Source organism: Hyla sarda, unplaced genomic scaffold (genome assembly GCF_029499605.1).
Source record: "Hyla sarda isolate aHylSar1 unplaced genomic scaffold, aHylSar1.hap1 scaffold_675, whole genome shotgun sequence".
Taxonomy (NCBI): Eukaryota; Metazoa; Chordata; class Amphibia; order Anura; family Hylidae; genus Hyla; species Hyla sarda.
Window position 1 is genome coordinate 14,115 of NW_026610692.1, and position 19,790 is coordinate 33,904.

At 47.9% G+C, this 19,790-nt stretch overlaps 6 non-coding genes across 6 annotated transcripts; all 6 read left to right on the top strand.

The window, feature by feature from the left end:
• The first annotated feature begins 696 nt into the window (after positions 1–696).
• Positions 697–887, top strand: LOC130343185 (U2 spliceosomal RNA). Its single transcript, XR_008882562.1, has one exon. It is a non-coding gene; the product is annotated as a U2 spliceosomal RNA (small nuclear RNA).
• A 7,916-nt stretch (positions 888–8,803) lies between these two features.
• LOC130343197 (U2 spliceosomal RNA) lies at positions 8,804–8,994 on the top strand. The gene has a single exon (XR_008882573.1). It is a non-coding gene; the product is annotated as a U2 spliceosomal RNA (small nuclear RNA).
• A 2,098-nt stretch (positions 8,995–11,092) lies between these two features.
• Positions 11,093–11,282, top strand: LOC130343192 (U2 spliceosomal RNA). The gene has a single exon (XR_008882569.1). It is a non-coding gene; the product is annotated as a U2 spliceosomal RNA (small nuclear RNA).
• A 2,093-nt stretch (positions 11,283–13,375) lies between these two features.
• Positions 13,376–13,566, top strand: LOC130343205 (U2 spliceosomal RNA). The gene has a single exon (XR_008882578.1). It is a non-coding gene; the product is annotated as a U2 spliceosomal RNA (small nuclear RNA).
• Positions 13,567–15,654: 2,088 nt separating this feature from the next.
• LOC130343207 (U2 spliceosomal RNA) lies at positions 15,655–15,845 on the top strand. The gene has a single exon (XR_008882579.1). It is a non-coding gene; the product is annotated as a U2 spliceosomal RNA (small nuclear RNA).
• A 2,091-nt stretch (positions 15,846–17,936) lies between these two features.
• On the top strand, positions 17,937–18,127 carry LOC130343190 (U2 spliceosomal RNA). Its single transcript, XR_008882567.1, has one exon. It is a non-coding gene; the product is annotated as a U2 spliceosomal RNA (small nuclear RNA).
• The last annotated feature ends 1,663 nt before the right edge of the window (positions 18,128–19,790 follow it).

The window sequence follows — 19,790 nt, forward strand, 5'->3', positions numbered from 1 at the left end:
TGTCGTCTATTATGGCCTTCATAGAAGCAACAGGAGATTGTTGCATCCATCTAGAACCCTCAGAACTACAGTGCTATGATGTCACTCACTTCCACAGGCCTTGCAGAGTGTAAACAACAACAACCCAGCTTTGTTGTGTATGTAACCATAGGGATTTGTGATGTCACCTAGAACCTTCACAGCAGCGACAGCTTTATGAGGAGCATCAGCACTGCTCTGCCTGAGCAGAACCATCACCGCCATAGGTTGTCAAATAACCCGGATTTAACCCACACAGGTAAGTCCAATGGGGTGCAGGCATGTCCTCTATGCTTGCAGCTTCCCGTGGGTGTTGGTTTGATACCGTTTGGGGACAGCCAAGGAGGCATCTGCAGGCAACAAAGGTAGGTGTGTGCTTGTGTGTGTGTTTCCTATGCAGATCCTAAGCCCAGTGTCACATGCAAGTAGGAGGAGTAAGAAGGGTTCCTGGCAAATCCGGGTTATGGATTGCATTTAAAAAGGCCCCGTGGGAGTGCAATGGGCCCCTGTCTTGCTGCTTAGCAATAATGGTATGGGTTTAGGTTCTGCTGTGTGTACTGGTGGTTGACTGCCCCCCAGCCCAGAGTGTGCATGGAAAATTGTCTGGCAGCCTCCCTGACAGCAAGCAGTGATAGTGCTCATGAAGGGCACCTTGTTGGGCCCGCCCCTTTCACGGTTATCGCTTCTCGGCCTTTTGGCTAAGATCAAGTGTAGTATCTGTTCTTATCAGTTTAATATCTGATACGTCCCCTATCTGGGGACCATATATTAAATGGATTTTTGAGAACGGGGGCCGATTTCGAAGCTTGCTTCCGTCGCCCTATGCATTGACCCGATATGGCAGTATCTTCGGGTACAGTGCACCACCCCCTTACAGGGTTAAAAAGAAAGATTCCTACTTTCATTGCTACCTGCTTGCTGGCTAGCCAGCTAGCCAGCCCTGTGGGCCTTGCTGCTGCTGCAGCCAAAAAACAAAAGGTGGTGCTGCTGCTGCTTCTGCTGCTTCTGCTTCTGCTTGTGTCTGGCTGCTGTTGGAGCGTCCAGGCACAGGACTTCTGCTGCTGCTGACTAAATGGCCTCCTTAATTGGATCATTTGAGTAGCCAGCACACCTGTGCAGGTAGGGCATGACATGATAGGCAGCTGCCTTGATAGCGGGTGGGTGCTGAATGTTCCTAATTGACAAAATAAGATTAATGCTTATGAAGAAATATAAAATCTCATCCCTTCCCCAATATCGCGCCACACCCCTACCCCTTAATTCCCTGGTTGAACTTGATGGACATATGTCTTTTTTCGACCGTACTAACTATGTAACTATGTAACATAACATGGGGGGGGGGGGGAGGGGGGTCTCCTGGCTGTTCACACAGGTGTGTCATTGCTGTACATTGACCATGCATTGTTTCTGTGGTATTGCAAAGGCAAAGACAAATGCTTCCAGCCATCCATTGCACTAATGGATTGGTCATCAGCTGGCTGTCTATGTCCCGCATCAATATAGACCAAAGTACAGAGGGTTAGGCTATGCTATTGTGCACCTACCTGATGCATCAGAAGGTGCGAGGCCCTTGCTAAATTCTGTGCACAGACTTTGAGATCTATACTTTAGACTGTATCTAAACCTGCTCCAACATGGACTGACATTCTGGCCTACTTTCAGCCGATGCGACTTGTCTGTCGCTGAACAGTCGCTTTTTATGTATTCAGCACCTATGTATAATGTTGTAAAAATGCTCTAGAAGCTAAAGTCGCAGAAATGTCACACATATTTGGCCTGCAACTTTCTGTGCGACAAATTCAGACAGGAAAAATCAGTATAAATCCTTAGAAAATTATCCCCCAGTGTCTCCATCTGCTGGCGGTATTGAATAAGCATTGCTGCACTGATGGGGTATGCATTAGACGAAAAAAAAGAAGAAAAAGAAGAATAATACGCCCAGAAAAGAGGCGAAAAGGAGAAAAACGTAAAAAAACGTGAAAAAAAAGTAAGAGGAAGAGAAGGGAAAAAAAGGTGGAAATGGGTTTAAAAGTGATTTCGGCGGAGAAATATATATATTTGTGGTCAGGACTTTGAACCGTGCATGGGCTTACCTGTTATCTCCTGCCAAGGCCACCTGCAAGAAACTAGATTTACCAAGACCTAAACCCAAAACTCTGCTTATAACATAGAACAGCGGTTGAGGTGTGCCTGAAAACCGCGTCGAGGGTCAGCCTATAGAGGGCATTCCCTTATGTATGGTGATGAAGAAAAGGGTGAGGAGGGTGGGTTTCGCCAACCCAGCATACGCCCAGAGGGAGGGGCCGATGGATGTTAAATAGCCAAAGCCCCTCCCACAAATTCAGCCTGATAGGCTTCCCACTTGTGGTCAGGACTTTGAACCGTGCATGGGCTTACCTGTTATCTCCTGCCAAGGCCACCTGCAAGAAACTAGATTTACCAAGACCTAAACCCAAAACTCTGCTTATAACATAGAACAGCGGTTGAGGTGTGCCTGAAAACCGCGTCGAGGGTCAGCCTATAGAGGGCAAAAATACACCACCAGTTAGGGTAATTAAGTATCATTTATTTATAGTGCCAAAAATTGAAATGCCTCTGCCATTTCCCTTGAGGGATCTGGGACATAAGTGGTATATGCATCAGACCGCCACCTCCCCAACTTCTGGATGACATGTACAGGCACTTTGTGCCTGGAGGCCGCCGATGCTGCTCCTATGCGGAATAAGTGACCTGAGAACTCTCTGGGGTTGTGTCCTAAATTACCAAGCAGCGTGCGGATATGCGATGTGAAAAGAGAAGTGGTAAGAGCACCTCCACCGAAAGGCAACAGTGGCGACTCCGGAGGCTTATCATGGAGGAACTCAACCAGTTGTGCCAACACTGCCACCGGGCACCAGTTATTGCCTGAAGGAAAATACTTAACCACCGCCCCCCACCTACAAGTTTTTGTGACAGACAGTGAAACTTCGAACCAAGAACCCTGCCACCTTAAATGAGCCTTCTGTGGATGTGTCGCTCCCCGCCTGACACATGAAAATTCACCCGGCCGGAGGAAGCCATAGAAGGCTAGATAAATGGCAGATTTGATTATCAGACTGCGCTCGAAGCCAAACGGGTTATTGGCTAATGCGTCAGACATGGCTCGGAACAGCTCGCCGCTGATCGGTTTCCTGAGAGTTGGCGCTGTGGCGCTACGAGCCACCACCCCTCTGAGCGCAGCCTTGACAGCCTGAGATGATAAGATAGATAGCCTGTCTGGGTGGGATAAAGAAATGAAATGCTGAATGCCCGAAAGGTAAGATTTGATAGTGCTATGAGACAGGTGCAGAGAAGAGTGGCAGAAACCGATGAAAGATAGAATGATAGTGGTGTCGTAAGAAAAGGGGATGCTATGCTGCGACAGATATGCCCTGAAGGTGTCGTGTGCTGCATGATAGGCCTTCCTGGTATTGGGGGCTAAGGCGTCCGACATTAACTCCCGGGCCACCTGTGTGTAATGATTCAGTCCAAGATTAATTGTGCCAGGCAAGGGGGTTGTGTTCCTACTGCGTCTGCTTGCGGAGCCACCTGTGAAAAGAGATGGAAATTAGCCCTGGACAGAGCATCTGCGGCCGTGTTGTCTACCCCCGGTATGTGTCTGGCTACAAAATTGAAATTGTGTTGTAAGGACACCCAGACTAGTCTGCGCATGAATGACATGACAGTAGCATGCCCGGAACTGCCCTTGTTGACTATGGCAACTGTCGCCTGATTGTCACACTGAAACTCCACCGTCTGCCCTGACCATTTGTCGCCCCATGTCACTGCAGCTGCTACAATGGGGAAACCTCAAAGAGTGCCGAGGTGCTGCTGAAGCCTGCCAGAGCCATTACCTGCTTGGACCATTGGCCCGCCATCCACCTGCTGCCCCACACTGCACCATAACCGATGGAAGATGACGCGTCGGTGCAGATCTTGGGGGACAACTCGGAGGCTGGCGGGACAAACATGGCCGTCCCATTCCATTGTGCCATGAACCTATCCCACATGTTCAGGTCAGCCAGGGCTTGGCAATCTAACCAAACCCTACTGTGTTGATGAGGGACACCATGCAGCAAAGACAATATTCTGGATACAAACGCTCTACCCTGCGGGATTGCTCGCATAGCAAATGCCAGCCTTCCCAGCAAGCTCTGCAACTCGCCCTTGGTCGTGACCTGTGAGACCGTGTACTTATGAATAGTGTCTCTGATACGGTTGAGTTTGTCAGTGGGCAAGCTGACTTGCATTGTGACTGAATCTAGGATTACTCCCAGAAAGGTGAGACACTTAGTTGGACCGACCGTTTTCTTGGAAGACACTGGCACCCCAATATCAGTGAACAGTTTTAGCAATCTGACCAACTGGTCCGGCTCTTCCCTCGGGCGACTGAGCAGAAGAAAGTCATCCAAGTAATGGATGACCTGGCTGCATCCAGAGACATTAACCAGCAGCCAGTGCAATGCCTGGGCCAGTTGGTCAAACAGCCACGGGCTGCTCTTGCATCCGAACGTCAACTTGGAAGCAAAGTAATATGCCCCTTGCCATTTGAGCCCAAACCATTGCCACTGGTCCCTGTGCAATGGCAGCAACTTGAAGGCGTCAGTGATATCCGCCTTCGCCATCCAAGTCCCTGGGCCGAGCGCCAAGATGACCTGAATAGCCTGGTCTATGGAAGAATAATGCATGCTAAACTCCTCGGATGGAATGAGAGAGTTGATACTGGGAATACGTGACCCATGAGGAGCCGACAAGTCAAATATCAGTCTCTTTTTCCCATTGAACTTGCCTGTTACCACCCCTACCGGACTGACCCTCCAAGACCTGAATGGAGAAACTAACAAGGGGCCAATCATATAACCTTTCATTAGCTCAGCATTTATTAATTCAGTGACAACAGCGGGATCGTTTACGGCAGACAACAGATTGTCGCATTCAAATGTGGCCTGCGGCAGTGTGACCATGCCGGCGTGGAAGCCTCTATCAAAACTATTAATCAACCATTGGACCCAATCTGGGTCCGGGTGATCCGCGAGCAGAGCGGCCAGGACTGGGGTACGTACCCCGCCTAGTCATGCTGGCCCTTTCTGCCTACAAGCAGAGCCCGGATGTGCCCTGAAGCAGTAGAAGCAGACGTGTAATAACCTGCAATTGCTGAAGTTTGCACGAAGACATGTTATAGTTGTTACAAATTTGTGAGCCTCCGAGGTAGTGTACTGGACGGCCCAACTTATCCACGGCAGGTGCGGACCTGCTGAAACTGTCCGTGGAAGTGGACGGTCTGATAGTGCCCTGCTCGCCCTGTTGAGCCAGCCCTACACACCCCGCCGTAGTATGCGTGATTGATTGACAGGCGGCACATGCGGGGAATTTGAGATTTGCGAAGTGGCTGCAGAACATCTGTGAATCTTCGATGCTCCAGTCTGTGAGATACCCATCTTGGCTGAAGGCCGCCGCTGCCATGGCTGAGAAACTTCTATGATAATCGTAGAAATGGGTACCACCGTATTTGTAAGCGTATTCCGTAACCCTCAGCAAATACAGGTCGAGCTCCTCTCTGCGCTCCGGCCTGGCTGAGCATATCACCTCCCTGTATTTGCTGAAGGCAATCACAAACTCGTGGATATTTAGCTTCCGTTTCAGCCTGGTGTCCTTACTCTTAAGGACAACAGATAAGTCAGCGCATGCTACCGTTCTAGTGTCCTCAACGTCAAAGGCAGATAGCAACAGGGCCGCCAAATTGATGTCCTTCCCTTCCAGTATGTCTTTTCTCAGGGCCGCTGGGACAAAATGGACTGGTGACACCCTTGGTGGCCCAGAGCGCCTACCTGGGTTGCCTACCGGAACAGGGGCAGACATCTGTGTAGGCGTTGGCGCCTGCAATGCTGCTGGAGCTGGAGGCCCCTGAATGCCCCTTCTCTCCAGAGAATCCAGCCTGCCCAACATGGAAGTCATCATTGCATGCAGTTCAGAGAGGGTGGACTGGCTCGAGGTCCCCTCCTGACTGTCGCCAGCCCCCTGATCCGCCATGAGGAGTTTGTACAACTCTGCTTTTCGGGCGGTTGCTGGAAATGGAATTGCTCTCTTGCGCAACTCCTCCATCAATTTGGGGATCGTCCAAGCCCTGTAAGCTGCAGAGGAGGGCGTCCCTCGCACGGAGCTCCTAGCTGGTGTATCAGGGATGGACATCGGGTCCTCTATGTCTGACACGTGAGACATGACCTGTCCGGGCCGTAACGGGTGCCGGGGAAACAAAACGGTAATCGTGAGTCACCAGATATGAGAAACGTGTACCCCCCTCGCTGAGTACTGACTGACCTCACCACCACTGTAACACAACAGTAAGACGTCTGAACGAACAGCAAATCGACTGTAACCCTGCAAACAACCGAATACATACTTAATGTTATCTTACAGCTGCAGACTGCCCGTGAAATGTGGCCGAACCCAAGAGTGCTGACCGTAGTGCCAGTGCGACCCCAGAGTACCACCTGAATAGTTTGAAACGAGGCCTGACCGTGTGTCTGACCGAGAATGTGTGCATGACGCGTATAGTCATGAATTATTGAACCGTGAACACATCCTGACTGCGAGTCAAGATTACAGTGTGCACCGTTTCTAACTAACTAGCGATGGCTCTGAAGACGTGTCAGCAACCACCGCAGGCGAGTGGTCACCCTTGAAGAAGAGTCAAGATCGCAGTGACCACTACCTGTGTAAACGAAATGCTCTGTATGCGTGACAGTAGCAATGACGCCTTGAACCCTATCTGACATGTCGAGTCAGATATACAGTGATTCAGGGCCTATGTGTAACAGCAGTAGTGCGTAACATTAACTAATGTAACAGGAGTTTCAAGCATTTGACTGAAATGACGTGAACTAGCGTCTGCTAGCGAAAGTGATGACCACCGTGAAACGTGAATAAATAACATGAACAACCGCCGTACGGTTGGTACTGACCGTAGCCGAATTTGCAATGACCAGGAACGTAACGACCACCTAACTGGATACAGCCCACCTAAACTGCAAGAGAAACTAACAGTGTACTAACCATATGGTTTACGCGCCACCTACTACCTCTGACCCCATACCTGCTGACCCCCCCCTTACCCCCCCCCCCTATGCCTGAAACTACCCCAACCCCACGCTTCTGACCCGTTACCCCCGATATGCATGACCACCCCCCCCCCCCTAAACCGAGCCACAGTGATATGAATTATCGTATTATAAACTTTACAAGCTGCCCCTTGTCTGCGATAGTGCATGTGTCAGGAACCGTGGCCTGACACCGGTGCACCATGAGCCAGCCCCTATTACTGTATGGTACCAATACTCTCTGTAAGCCTAACATTTCCTCACACACACACACATTTTTTTTTTTTTTTTCAGCGCCACCTGCTGGCCATCCGTGGAGCTATACCGTCGGCTCACTGGCATGCTGTGACTCCGCCCGTTCAGAGCCCCGTGTTGCACGTGAGACGCCGGCACAGGGAGACCCACGTGGGTCGCGTCTCCCCGCGCTTGCCATGCCGCCAGCTGCCGCTGGACCCAGAGACCGTGTACACTGTGGCCAGCCCGGGCATGCGCTGCACCGACGGACCGCCGCCTACATAACACGCTGGGTACCGGAGCCTGCCCGCCAAACGAGGAGAGCAATAGCAACAGACCAGGGCCCCAGTAAAGAAACCTGCCGGTCACCCGGCACTTACCTGCACCACCACACACCTGACCCAGCGTACGCAACGAAAGAACCCCCGCAATTTCGCCAACCCAGCATACGCCCAGAGGGAGGGGCCGATGGATGTTAAATAGCCAAAGCCCCTCCCACAAATTCAGCCTGATAGGCTTCCCACATATATATATATATATATATATATATATATATATATATACGCGCACACACACACATATATATAAACGTATTCTCCGTTGAGATATTGCAGCCGCTGCTGTGTCCAGGCCCAGGAGCCTTAGCACTGTGCTGTGATGTCACTCAATACCACTGACATCACTAGGTGTAAACAACATCTCTCCTTTGCTGTGTATGTGACTATGGAGCTGTTTGGTGATGTCGTCTATTATGGCCTTCATAGAAGCAACAGGAGATTGTTGCATCCATCTAGAACCCTCAGAACTACAGTGCTATGATGTCACTCACTTCCACAGGCCTTGCAGAGTGTAAACAACAACAACCCAGCTTTGTTGTGTATGTAACCATAGGGATTTGTGATGTCACCTAGAACCTTCACAGCAGCGACAGCTTTATGAGGAGCATCAGCACTGCTCTGCCTGAGCAGAACCATCACCGCCATAGGTTGTCAAATAACCCGGATTTAACCCACACAGGTAAGTCCAATGGGGTGCAGGCATGTCCTCTATGCTTACAGCTTCCCGTGGGTGTTGGTTTGATACCGTTTGGGGACAGCCAAGGAGGCATCTGCAGGCAACAAAGGTAGGTGTGTGCTTGTGTGTGTGTTTCCTATGCAGATCCTAAGCCCAGTGTCACATGCAAGTAGGAGGAGTAAGAAGGGTTCCTGGCAAATCCGGGTTATGGATTGCATTTAAAAAGGCCCCGTGGGAGTGCAATGGGCCCCTGTCTTGCTGCTTAGCAATAATGGTATGGGTTTAGGTTCTGCTGTGTGTACTGGTGGTTGACTGCCCCCCAGCCCAGAGTGTGCATGGAAAATTGTCTGGCAGCCTCCCTGACAGCAAGCAGTGATAGTGCCCATGAAGGGCACCTTGTTGGGCCCGCCCCTTTCACGGTTATCGCTTCTCGGCCTTTTGGCTAAGATCAAGTGTAGTATCTGTTCTTATCAGTTTAATATCTGATACGTCCCCTATCTGGGGACCATATATTAAATGGATTTTTGAGAACGGGGGCCGATTTCGAAGCTTGCTTCCGTCGCCCTATGCATTGACCCGATATGGCAGTATCTTCGGGTACAGTGCACCACCCCCTTACAGGGTTAAAAAGAAAGATTCCTACTTTCATTGCTACCTGCTTGCTGGCTAGCCAGCTAGCCAGCCCTGTGGGCCTTGCTGCTGCTGCAGCCAAAAAACAAAAGGTGGTGCTGCTGCTGCTTCTGCTGCTTCTGCTTCTGCTTGTGTCTGGCCGCTGTTGGAGCGTCCAGGCACAGGACTTCTGCTGCTGCTGACTAAATGGCCTCCTTAATTGGATCATTTGAGTAGCCAGCACACCTGTGCAGGTAGGGCATGACATGATAGGCAGCTGCCTTGATAGCGGGTGGGTGCTGAATGTTCCTAATTGACAAAATAAGATTAATGCTTATGAAGAAATATAAAATCTCATCCCTTCCCCAATATCGCGCCACACCCCTACCCCTTAATTCCCTGGTTGAACTTGATGGACATATGTCTTTTTTCGACCGTACTAACTATGTAACTATGTAACATAACATGGGGGGGGGGGGGGTCTCCTGGCTGTTCACACAGGTGTGTCATTGCTGTACATTGACCATGCATTGCTTCTGTGGTATTGCAAAGGCAAAGACAAATGCTTCCAGCCATCCATTGCACTAATGGATTGGTCATCAGCTGGCTGTCTATGTCCCGCATCAATATAGACCAAAGTACAGAGGGTTAGGCTATGCTATTGTGCACCTACCTGATGCATCAGAAGGTGCGAGGCCCTTGCTAAATTCTGTGCACAGACTTTGAGATCTATACTTTAGACTGTATCTAAACCTGCTCCAACATGGACTGACATTCTGGCCTACTTTCAGCCGATGCGACTTGTCTGTCGCTGAACAGTCGCTTTTTATGTATTCAGCACCTATGTATAATGTTGTAAAAATGCTCTAGAAGCTAAAGTCGCAGAAATGTCACACATATTTGGCCTGCAACTTTCTGTGCGACAAATTCAGACAGGAAAAATCAGTATAAATCCTTAGAAAATTATCCCCCAGTGTCTCCATCTGCTGGCGGTATTGAATAAGCATTGCTGCACTGATGGGGTATGCATTAGACGAAAAAAAAGAAGAAAAAGAAGAATAATACGCCCAGAAAAGAGGCGAAAAGGAGAAAAACGTAAAAAAACGTGAAAAAAAAGTAAGAGGAAGAGAAGGGAAAAAAAGGTGGAAATGGGTTTAAAAGTGATTTCGGCGGAGAAATATATATATATATATATATATATATATATATATATATATATATATATATACGCGCACACACACACATATATATAAACGTATTCTCCGTTGAGATATTGCAGCCGCTGCTGTGTCCAGGCCCAGGAGCCTTAGCACTGTGCTGTGATGTCACTCAATACCACTGACATCACTAGGTGTAAACAACATCTCTCCTTTGCTGTGTATGTGACTATGGAGCTGTTTGGTGATGTCGTCTATTATGGCCTTCATAGAAGCAACAGGAGATTGTTGCATCCATCTAGAACCCTCAGAACTACAGTGCTATGATGTCACTCACTTCCACAGGCTTGCAGAGTGTAAACAACAACAACCCAGCTTTGTTGTGTATGTAACCATAGGGATTTGTGATGTCACCTAGAACCTTCACAGCAGCGACAGCTTTATGAGGAGCATCAGCACTGCTCTGCCTGAGCAGAACCATCACCGCCATAGGTTGTCAAATAACCCGGATTTAACCCACACAGGTAAGTCCAATGGGGTGCAGGCATGTCCTCTATGCTTACAGCTTCCGTGGTGTGTTGGTTTGATACCGTTTGGGGACAGCCAAGGAGGCATCTGCAGGCAACAAAGGTAGGTGTGTGCTTGTGTGTGTGTTTCCTATGCAGATCCTAAGCCCAGTGTCACATGCAAGTAGGAGGAGTAAGAAGGGTTCCTGGCAAATCCGGGTTATGGATTGCATTTAAAAAGGCCCCGTGGGGAGTGCAATGGGCCCCTGTCTTGCTGCTTAGCAATAATGGTATGGGTTTAGGTTCTGCTGTGTGTACTGGTGGTTGACTGCCCCCCAGCCCAGAGTGTGCATGGAAAATTGTTCTGGCAGCCTCCCTGACAGCAAGCAGTGATAGTGCCCATGAAGGGCACCTTGTTGGGCCCGCCCCTTTCACGGTTATCGCTTCTCGGCCTTTTGGCTAAGATCAAGTGTAGTATCTGTTCTTATCAGTTTAATATCTGATACGTCCCCTATCTGGGGACCATATATTAATGGATTTTTGAGAACGGGGGCCGATTTCGAAGCTTGCTTCCGTCGCCCTATGCATTGACCCGATATGGCAGTATCTTCGGGTACAGTGCACCACCCCCTTACAGGGTTAAAAAGAAAGATTCCTACTTTCATTGCTACCTGCTTGCTGGCTAGCCAGCTAGCCAGCCCTGTGGGCCTTGCTGCTGCTGCAGCCAAAAAACAAAAGGTGGTGCTGCTGCTGCTTCTGCTGCTTCTGCTTCTGCTTGTGTCTGGCCGCTGTTGGAGCGTCCAGGCACAGGACTTCTGCTGCTGCTGACTAAATGGCCTCCTTAATTGGATCATTTGAGTAGCCAGCACACCTGTGCAGGTAGGGCATGACATGATAGGCAGCTGCCTTGATAGCGGGTGGGTGCTGAATGTTCCTAATTGACAAAATAAGATTAATGCTTATGAAGAAATATAAAATCTCATCCCTTCCCCAATATCGCGCCACACCCCTACCCCTTAATTCCCTGGTTGAACTTGATGGACATATGTCTTTTTTCGACCGTACTAACTATGTAACTATGTAACATAACATGGGGGGGGGGGGTCTCCTGGCTGTTCACACAGGTGTGTCATTGCTGTACATTGACCATGCATTGCTTCTGTGGTATTGCAAAGGCAAAGACAAATGCTTCCAGCCATCCATTGCACTAATGGATTGGTCATCAGCTGGCTGTCTATGTCCCGCATCAATATAGACCAAAGTACAGAGGGTTAGGCTATGCTATTGTGCACCTACCTGATGCATCAGAAGGTGCGAGGCCCTTGCTAAATTCTGTGCACAGACTTTGAGATCTATACTTTAGACTGTATCTAAACCTGCTCCAACATGGACTGACATTCTGGCCTACTTTCAGCCGATGCGACTTGTCTGTCGCTGAACAGTCGCTTTTTATGTATTCAGCACCTATGTATAATGTTGTAAAAATGCTCTAGAAGCTAAAGTCGCAGAAATGTCACACATATTTGGCCTGCAACTTTCTGTGCGACAAATTCAGACAGGAAAAATCAGTATAAATCCTTAGAAAATTATCCCCCAGTGTCTCCATCTGCTGGCGGTATTGAATAAGCATTGCTGCACTGATGGGGTATGCATTAGACGAAAAAAAAGAAGAAAAAGAAGAATAATACGCCCAGAAAAGAGGCGAAAAGGAGAAAAACGTAAAAAAACGTGAAAAAAAAGTAAGAGGAAGAGAAGGGAAAAAAAGGTGGAAATGGGTTTAAAAGTGATTTCGGCGGAGAAATATATATATATATATATATATATACATATATATATATATATATATATACGCGCACACACACACATATATATAAACGTATTCTCCGTTGAGATATTGCAGCCGCTGCTGTGTCCAGGCCCAGGAGCCTTAGCACTGTGCTGTGATGTCACTCAATACCACTGACATCACTAGGTGTAAACAACATCTCTCCTTTGCTGTGTATGTGACTATGGAGCTGTTTGGTGATGTCGTCTATTATGGCCTTCATAGAAGCAACAGGAGATTGTTGCATCCATCTAGAACCCTCAGAACTACAGTGCTATGATGTCACTCACTTCCACAGGCCTTGCAGAGTGTAAACAACAACAACCCAGCTTTGTTGTGTATGTAACCATAGGGATTTGTGATGTCACCTAGAACCTTCACAGCAGCGACAGCTTTATGAGGAGCATCAGCACTGCTCTGCCTGAGCAGAACCATCACCGCCATAGGTTGTCAAATAACCCGGATTTAACCCACACAGGTAAGTCCAATGGGGTGCAGGCATGTCCTCTATGCTTACAGCTTCCCGTGGGTGTTGGTTTGATACCGTTTGGGGACAGCCAAGGAGGCATCTGCAGGCAACAAAGGTAGGTGTGTGCTTGTGTGTGTGTTTCCTATGCAGATCCTAAGCCCAGTGTCACATGCAAGTAGGAGGAGTAAGAAGGGTTCCTGGCAAATCCGGGTTATGGATTGCATTTAAAAAGGCCCCGTGGGAGTGCAATGGGCCCCTGTCTTGCTGCTTAGCAATAATGGTATGGGTTTAGGTTCTGCTGTGTGTACTGGTGGTTGACTGCCCCCCAGCCCAGAGTGTGCATGGAAAATTGTCTGGCAGCCTCCCTGACAGCAAGCAGTGATAGTGCCCATGAAGGGCACCTTGTTGGGCCCGCCCCTTTCACGGTTATCGCTTCTCGGCCTTTTGGCTAAGATCAAGTGTAGTATCTGTTCTTATCAGTTTAATATCTGATACGTCCCCTATCTGGGGACCATATATTAAATGGATTTTTGAGAACGGGGGCCGATTTCGAAGCTTGCTTCCGTCGCCCTATGCATTGACCCGATATGGCAGTATCTTCGGGTACAGTGCACCACCCCCTTACAGGGTTAAAAAGAAAGAGTCCTACTTTCATTGCTACCTGCTTGCTGGCTAGCCAGCTAGCCAGCCCTGTGGGCCTTGCTGCTGCTGCAGCCAAAAAACAAAAGGTGGTGCTGCTGCTGCTTCTGCTGCTTCTGCTTGTGTCTGGCCGCTGTTGGAGCGTCCAGGCACAGGACTTCTGCTGCTGCTGACTAAATGGCCTCCTTAATTGGATCATTTGAGTAGCCAGCACACCTGTGCAGGTAGGGCATGACATGATAGGCAGCTGCCTTGATAGCGGGTGGGTGCTGAATGTTCCTAATTGACAAAATAAGATTAATGCTTATGAAGAAATATAAAATCTCATCCCTTCCCCAATATCGCGCCACACCCCTACCCCTTAATTCCCTGGTTGAACTTGATGGACATATGTCTTTTTTCGACCGTACTAACTATGTAACTATGTAACATAACATGGGGGGGGGGGGGGGTCTCCTGGCTGTTCACACAGGTGTGTCATTGCTGTACATTGACCATGCATTGCTTCTGTGGTATTGCAAAGGCAAAGACAAATGCTTCCAGCCATCCATTGCACTAATGGATTGGTCATCAGCTGGCTGTCTATGTCCCGCATCAATATAGACCAAAGTACAGAGGGTTAGGCTATGCTATTGTGCACCTACCTGATGCATCAGAAGGTGCGAGGCCCTTGCTAAATTCTGTGCACAGACTTTGAGATCTATACTTTAGACTGTATCTAAACCTGCTCCAACATGGACTGACATTCTGGCCTACTTTCAGCCGATGCGACTTGTCTGTCGCTGAACAGTCGCTTTTTATGTATTCAGCACCTATGTATAATGTTGTAAAAATGCTCTAGAAGCTAAAGTCGCAGAAATGTCACACATATTTGGCCTGCAACTTTCTGTGCGACAAATTCAGACAGGAAAAATCAGTATAAATCCTTAGAAAATTATCCCCCAGTGTCTCCATCTGCTGGCGGTATTGAATAAGCATTGCTGCACTGATGGGGTATGCATTAGACGAAAAAAAAGAAGAAAAAGAAGAATAATACGCCCAGAAAAGAGGCGAAAAGGAGAAAAACGTAAAAAAACGTGAAAAAAAAGTAAGAGGAAGAGAAGGGAAAAAAAGGTGGAAATGGGTTTAAAAGTGATTTTGGCGGAGAAATATATATATATATATATATATATATATATATATATATATATATATACGCGCACACACACACATATATATAAACGTATTCTCCGTTGAGATATTGCAGCCGCTGCTGTGTCCAGGCCCAGGAGCCTTAGCACTGTGCTGTGATGTCACTCAATACCACTGACATCACTAGGTGTAAACAACATCTCTCCTTTGCTGTGTATGTGACTATGGAGCTGTTTGGTGATGTCGTCTATTATGGCCTTCATAGAAGCAACAGGAGATTGTTGCATCCATCTAGAACCCTCAGAACTACAGTGCTATGATGTCACTCACTTCCACAGGCCTTGCAGAGTGTAAACAACAACAACCCAGCTTTGTTGTGTATGTAACCATAGGGATTTGTGATGTCACCTAGAACCTTCACAGCAGCGACAGCTTTATGAGGAGCATCAGCACTGCTCTGCCTGAGCAGAACCATCACCGCCATAGGTTGTCAAATAACCCGGATTTAACCCACACAGGTAAGTCCAATGGGGTGCAGGCATGTCCTCTATGCTTACAGCTTCCCGTGGGTGTTGGTTTGATACCGTTTGGGGACAGCCAAGGAGGCATCTGCAGGCAACAAAGGTAGGTGTGTGCTTGTGTGTGTGTTTCCTATGCAGATCCTAAGCCCAGTGTCACATGCAAGTAGGAGGAGTAAGAAGGGTTCCTGGCAAATCCGGGTTATGGATTGCATTTAAAAAGGCCCCGTGGGAGTGCAATGGGCCCCTGTCTTGCTGCTTAGCAATAATGGTATGGGTTTAGGTTCTGCTGTGTGTACTGGTGGTTGACTGCCCCCCAGCCCAGAGTGTGCATGGAAAATTGTCTGGCAGCCTCCCTGACAGCAAGCAGTGATAGTGCCCATGAAGGGCACCTTGTTGGGCCCGCCCCTTTCACGGTTATCGCTTCTCGGCCTTTTGGCTAAGATCAAGTGTAGTATCTGTTCTTATCAGTTTAATATCTGATACGTCCCCTATCTGGGGACCATATATTAAATGGATTTTTGAGAACGGGGGCCGATTTCGAAGCTTGCTTCCGTCGCCCTATGCATTGACCCGATATGGCAGTATCTTCGGGTACAGTGCACCACCCCCTTACAGGGTTAAAAAGAAAGATTCCTACTTTCATTGCTACCTGCTTGCTGGCTAGCCAGCTAGCCAGCCCTGTGGGCCTTGCTGCTGCTGCAGCCAAAAAACAAAAGGTGGTGCTGCTGCTGCTTCTGCTGCTTCTGCTTCTGCTTGTGTCTGGCCGCTGTTGGAGCGTCCAGGCACAGGACTTCTGCTGCTGCTGACTAAATGGCCTCCTTAATTGGATCATTTGAGTAGCCAGCACACCTGTGCAGGTAGGGCATGACATGATAGGCAGCTGCCTTGATAGCGGGTGGGTGCTGAATGTTCCTAATTGACAAAATAAGATTAATGCTTATGAAGAAATATAAAATCTCATCCCTTCCCCAATATCGCGCCACACCCCTACCCCTTAATTCCCTGGTTGAACTTGATGGACATATGTCTTTTTTCGACCGTACTAACTATGTAACTATGTAACATAACATGGGGGGGGGGGGTCTCCTGGCTGTTCACACAGGTGTGTCATTGCTGTACATTGACCATGCATTGCTTCTGTGGTATTGCAAAGGCAAAGACAAATGCTTCCAGCCATCCATTGCACTAATGGATTGGTCATCAGCTGGCTGTCTATGTCCCGCATCAATATAGACCAAAGTACAGAGGGTTAGGCTATGCTATTGTGCACCTACCTGATGCATCAGAAGGTGCGAGGCCCTTGCTAAATTCTGTGCACAGACTTTGAGATCTATACTTTAGACTGTATCTAAACCTGCTCCAACATGGACTGACATTCTGGCCTACTTTCAGCCGATGCGACTTGTCTGTCGCTGAACAGTCGCTTTTTATGTATTCAGCACCTATGTATAATGTTGTAAAAATGCTCTAGAAGCTAAAGTCGCAGAAATGTCACACATATTTGGCCTGCAACTTTCTGTGCGACAAATTCAGACAGGAAAAATCAGTATAAATCCTTAGAAAATTATCCCCCAGTGTCTCCATCTGCTGGCGGTATTGAATAAGCATTGCTGCACTGATGGGGTATGCATTAGACGAAAAAAAAGAAGAAAAAGAAGAATAATACGCCCAGAAAAGAGGCGAAAAGGAGAAAAACGTAAAAAAACGTGAAAAAAAAGTAAGAGGAAGAGAAGGGAAAAAAAGGTGGAAATGGGTTTAAAAGTGATTTCGGCGGAGAAATATATATATATATATATATATACATATATATATATATATATATATACGCGCACACACACACATATATATAAACGTATTCTCCGTTGAGATATTGCAGCCGCTGCTGTGTCCAGGCCCAGGAGCCTTAGCACTGTGCTGTGATGTCACTCAATACCACTGACATCACTAGGTGTAAACAACATCTCTCCTTTGCTGTGTATGTGACTATGGAGCTGTTTGGTGATGTCGTCTATTATGGCCTTCATAGAAGCAACAGGAGATTGTTGCATCCATCTAGAACCCTCAGAACTACAGTGCTATGATGTCACTCACTTCCACAGGCCTTGCAGAGTGTAAACAACAACAACCCAGCTTTGTTGTGTATGTAACCATAGGGATTTGTGATGTCACCTAGAACCTTCACAGCAGCGACAGCTTTATGAGGAGCATCAGCACTGCTCTGCCTGAGCAGAACCATCACCGCCATAGGTTGTCAAATAACCCGGATTTAACCCACACAGGTAAGTCCAATGGGGTGCAGGCATGTCCTCTATGCTTACAGCTTCCCGTGGGTGTTGGTTTGATACCGTTTGGGGACAGCCAAGGAGGCATCTGCAGGCAACAAAGGTAGGTGTGTGCTTGTGTGTGTGTTTCCTATGCAGATCCTAAGCCCAGTGTCACATGCAAGTAGGAGGAGTAAGAAGGGTTCCTGGCAAATCCGGGTTATGGATTGCATTTAAAAAGGCCCCGTGGGAGTGCAATGGGCCCCTGTCTTGCTGCTTAGCAATAATGGTATGGGTTTAGGTTCTGCTGTGTGTACTGGTGGTTGACTGCCCCCCAGCCCAGAGTGTGCATGGAAAATTGTCTGGCAGCCTCCCTGACAGCAAGCAGTGATAGTGCCCATGAAGGGCACCTTGTTGGGCCCGCCCCTTTCACGGTTATCGCTTCTCGGCCTTTTGGCTAAGATCAAGTGTAGTGTCTGTTCTTATCAGTTTAATATCTGATACGTCCCCTATCTGGGGACCATATATTAAATGGATTTTTGAGAACGGGGGCCGATTTCGAAGCTTGCTTCCGTCGCCCTATGCATTGACCCGATATGGCAGTATCTTCGGGTACAGTGCACCACCCCCTTACAGGGTTAAAAAGAAAGAGTCCTACTTTCATTGCTACCTGCTTGCTGGCTAGCCAGCTAGCCAGCCCTGTGGGCCTTGCTGCTGCTGCAGCCAAAAAACAAAAGGTGGTGCTGCTGCTGCTTCTGCTGCTTCTGCTTGTGTCTGGCCGCTGTTGGAGCGTCCAGGCACAGGACTTCTGCTGCTGCTGACTAAATGGCCTCCTTAATTGGATCATTTGAGTAGCCAGCACACCTGTGCAGGTAGGGCATGACATGATAGGCAGCTGCCTTGATAGCGGGTGGGTGCTGAATGTTCCTAATTGACAAAATAAGATTAATGCTTATGAAGAAATATAAAATCTCATCCCTTCCCCAATATCGCGCCACACCCCTACCCCTTAATTCCCTGGTTGAACTTGATGGACATATGTCTTTTTTCGACCGTACTAACTATGTAACTATGTAACATAACATGGGGGGGGGGGGGGGGGGTCTCCTGGCTGTTCACACAGGTGTGTCATTGCTGTACATTGACCATGCATTGCTTCTGTGGTATTGCAAAGGCAAAGACAAATGCTTCCAGCCATCCATTGCACTAATGGATTGGTCATCAGCTGGCTGTCTATGTCCCGCATCAATATAGACCAAAGTACAGAGGGTTAGGCTATGCTATTGTGCACCTACCTGATGCATCAGAAGGTGCGAGGCCCTTGCTAAATTCTGTGCACAGACTTTGAGATCTATACTTTAGACTGTATCTAAACCTGCTCCAACATGGACTGACATTCTGGCCTACTTTCAGCCGATGCGACTTGTCTGTCGCTGAACAGTCGCTTTTTATGTATTCAGCACCTATGTATAATGTTGTAAAAATGCTCTAGAAGCTAAAGTCGCAGAAATGTCACACATATTTGGCCTGCAACTTTCTGTGCGACAAATTCAGACAGGAAAAATCAGTATAAATCCTTAGAAAATTATCCCCCAGTGTCTCCATCTGCTGGCGGTATTGAATAAGCATTGCTGCACTGATGGGGTATGCATTAGACGAAAAAAAAGAAGAAAAAGAAGAATAATATGCCCAGAAAAGAGGCGAAAAGGAGAAAAACGTAAAAAAACGTGAAAAAAAAGTAAGAGGAAGAGAAGCGAAAAAAAGGTGGAAATGGGTTTAAAAGTGATTTCGGCGGAGAAATATATATATATATATATATATATATATATATATATATATATACGCGCACACACACACATATATATAAACGTATTCTCCGTTGAGATATTGCAGCCGCTGCTGTGTCCAGGCCCAGGAGCCTTAGCACTGTGCTGTGATGTCACTCAATACCACTGACATCACTAGGTGTAAACAACATCTCTCCTTTGCTGTGTATGTGACTATGGAGCTGTTTGGTGATGTCGTCTATTACGGCCTTCATAGAAGCAACAGGAGATTGTTGCATCCATCTTGAACCCTCAGAACTACAGTGCTATGATGTCACTCACTTCCACAGGCCTTGCAGAGTGTAAACAACAACAACCCAGCTTTGTTGTGTATGTAACCATAGGGATTTGTGATGTCACCTAGAACCTTCACAGCAGCGACAGCTTTATGAGGAGCATCAGCACTGCTCTGCCTGAGCAGAACCATCACCGCCATAGGTTGTCAAATAACCCGGATTTAACCCA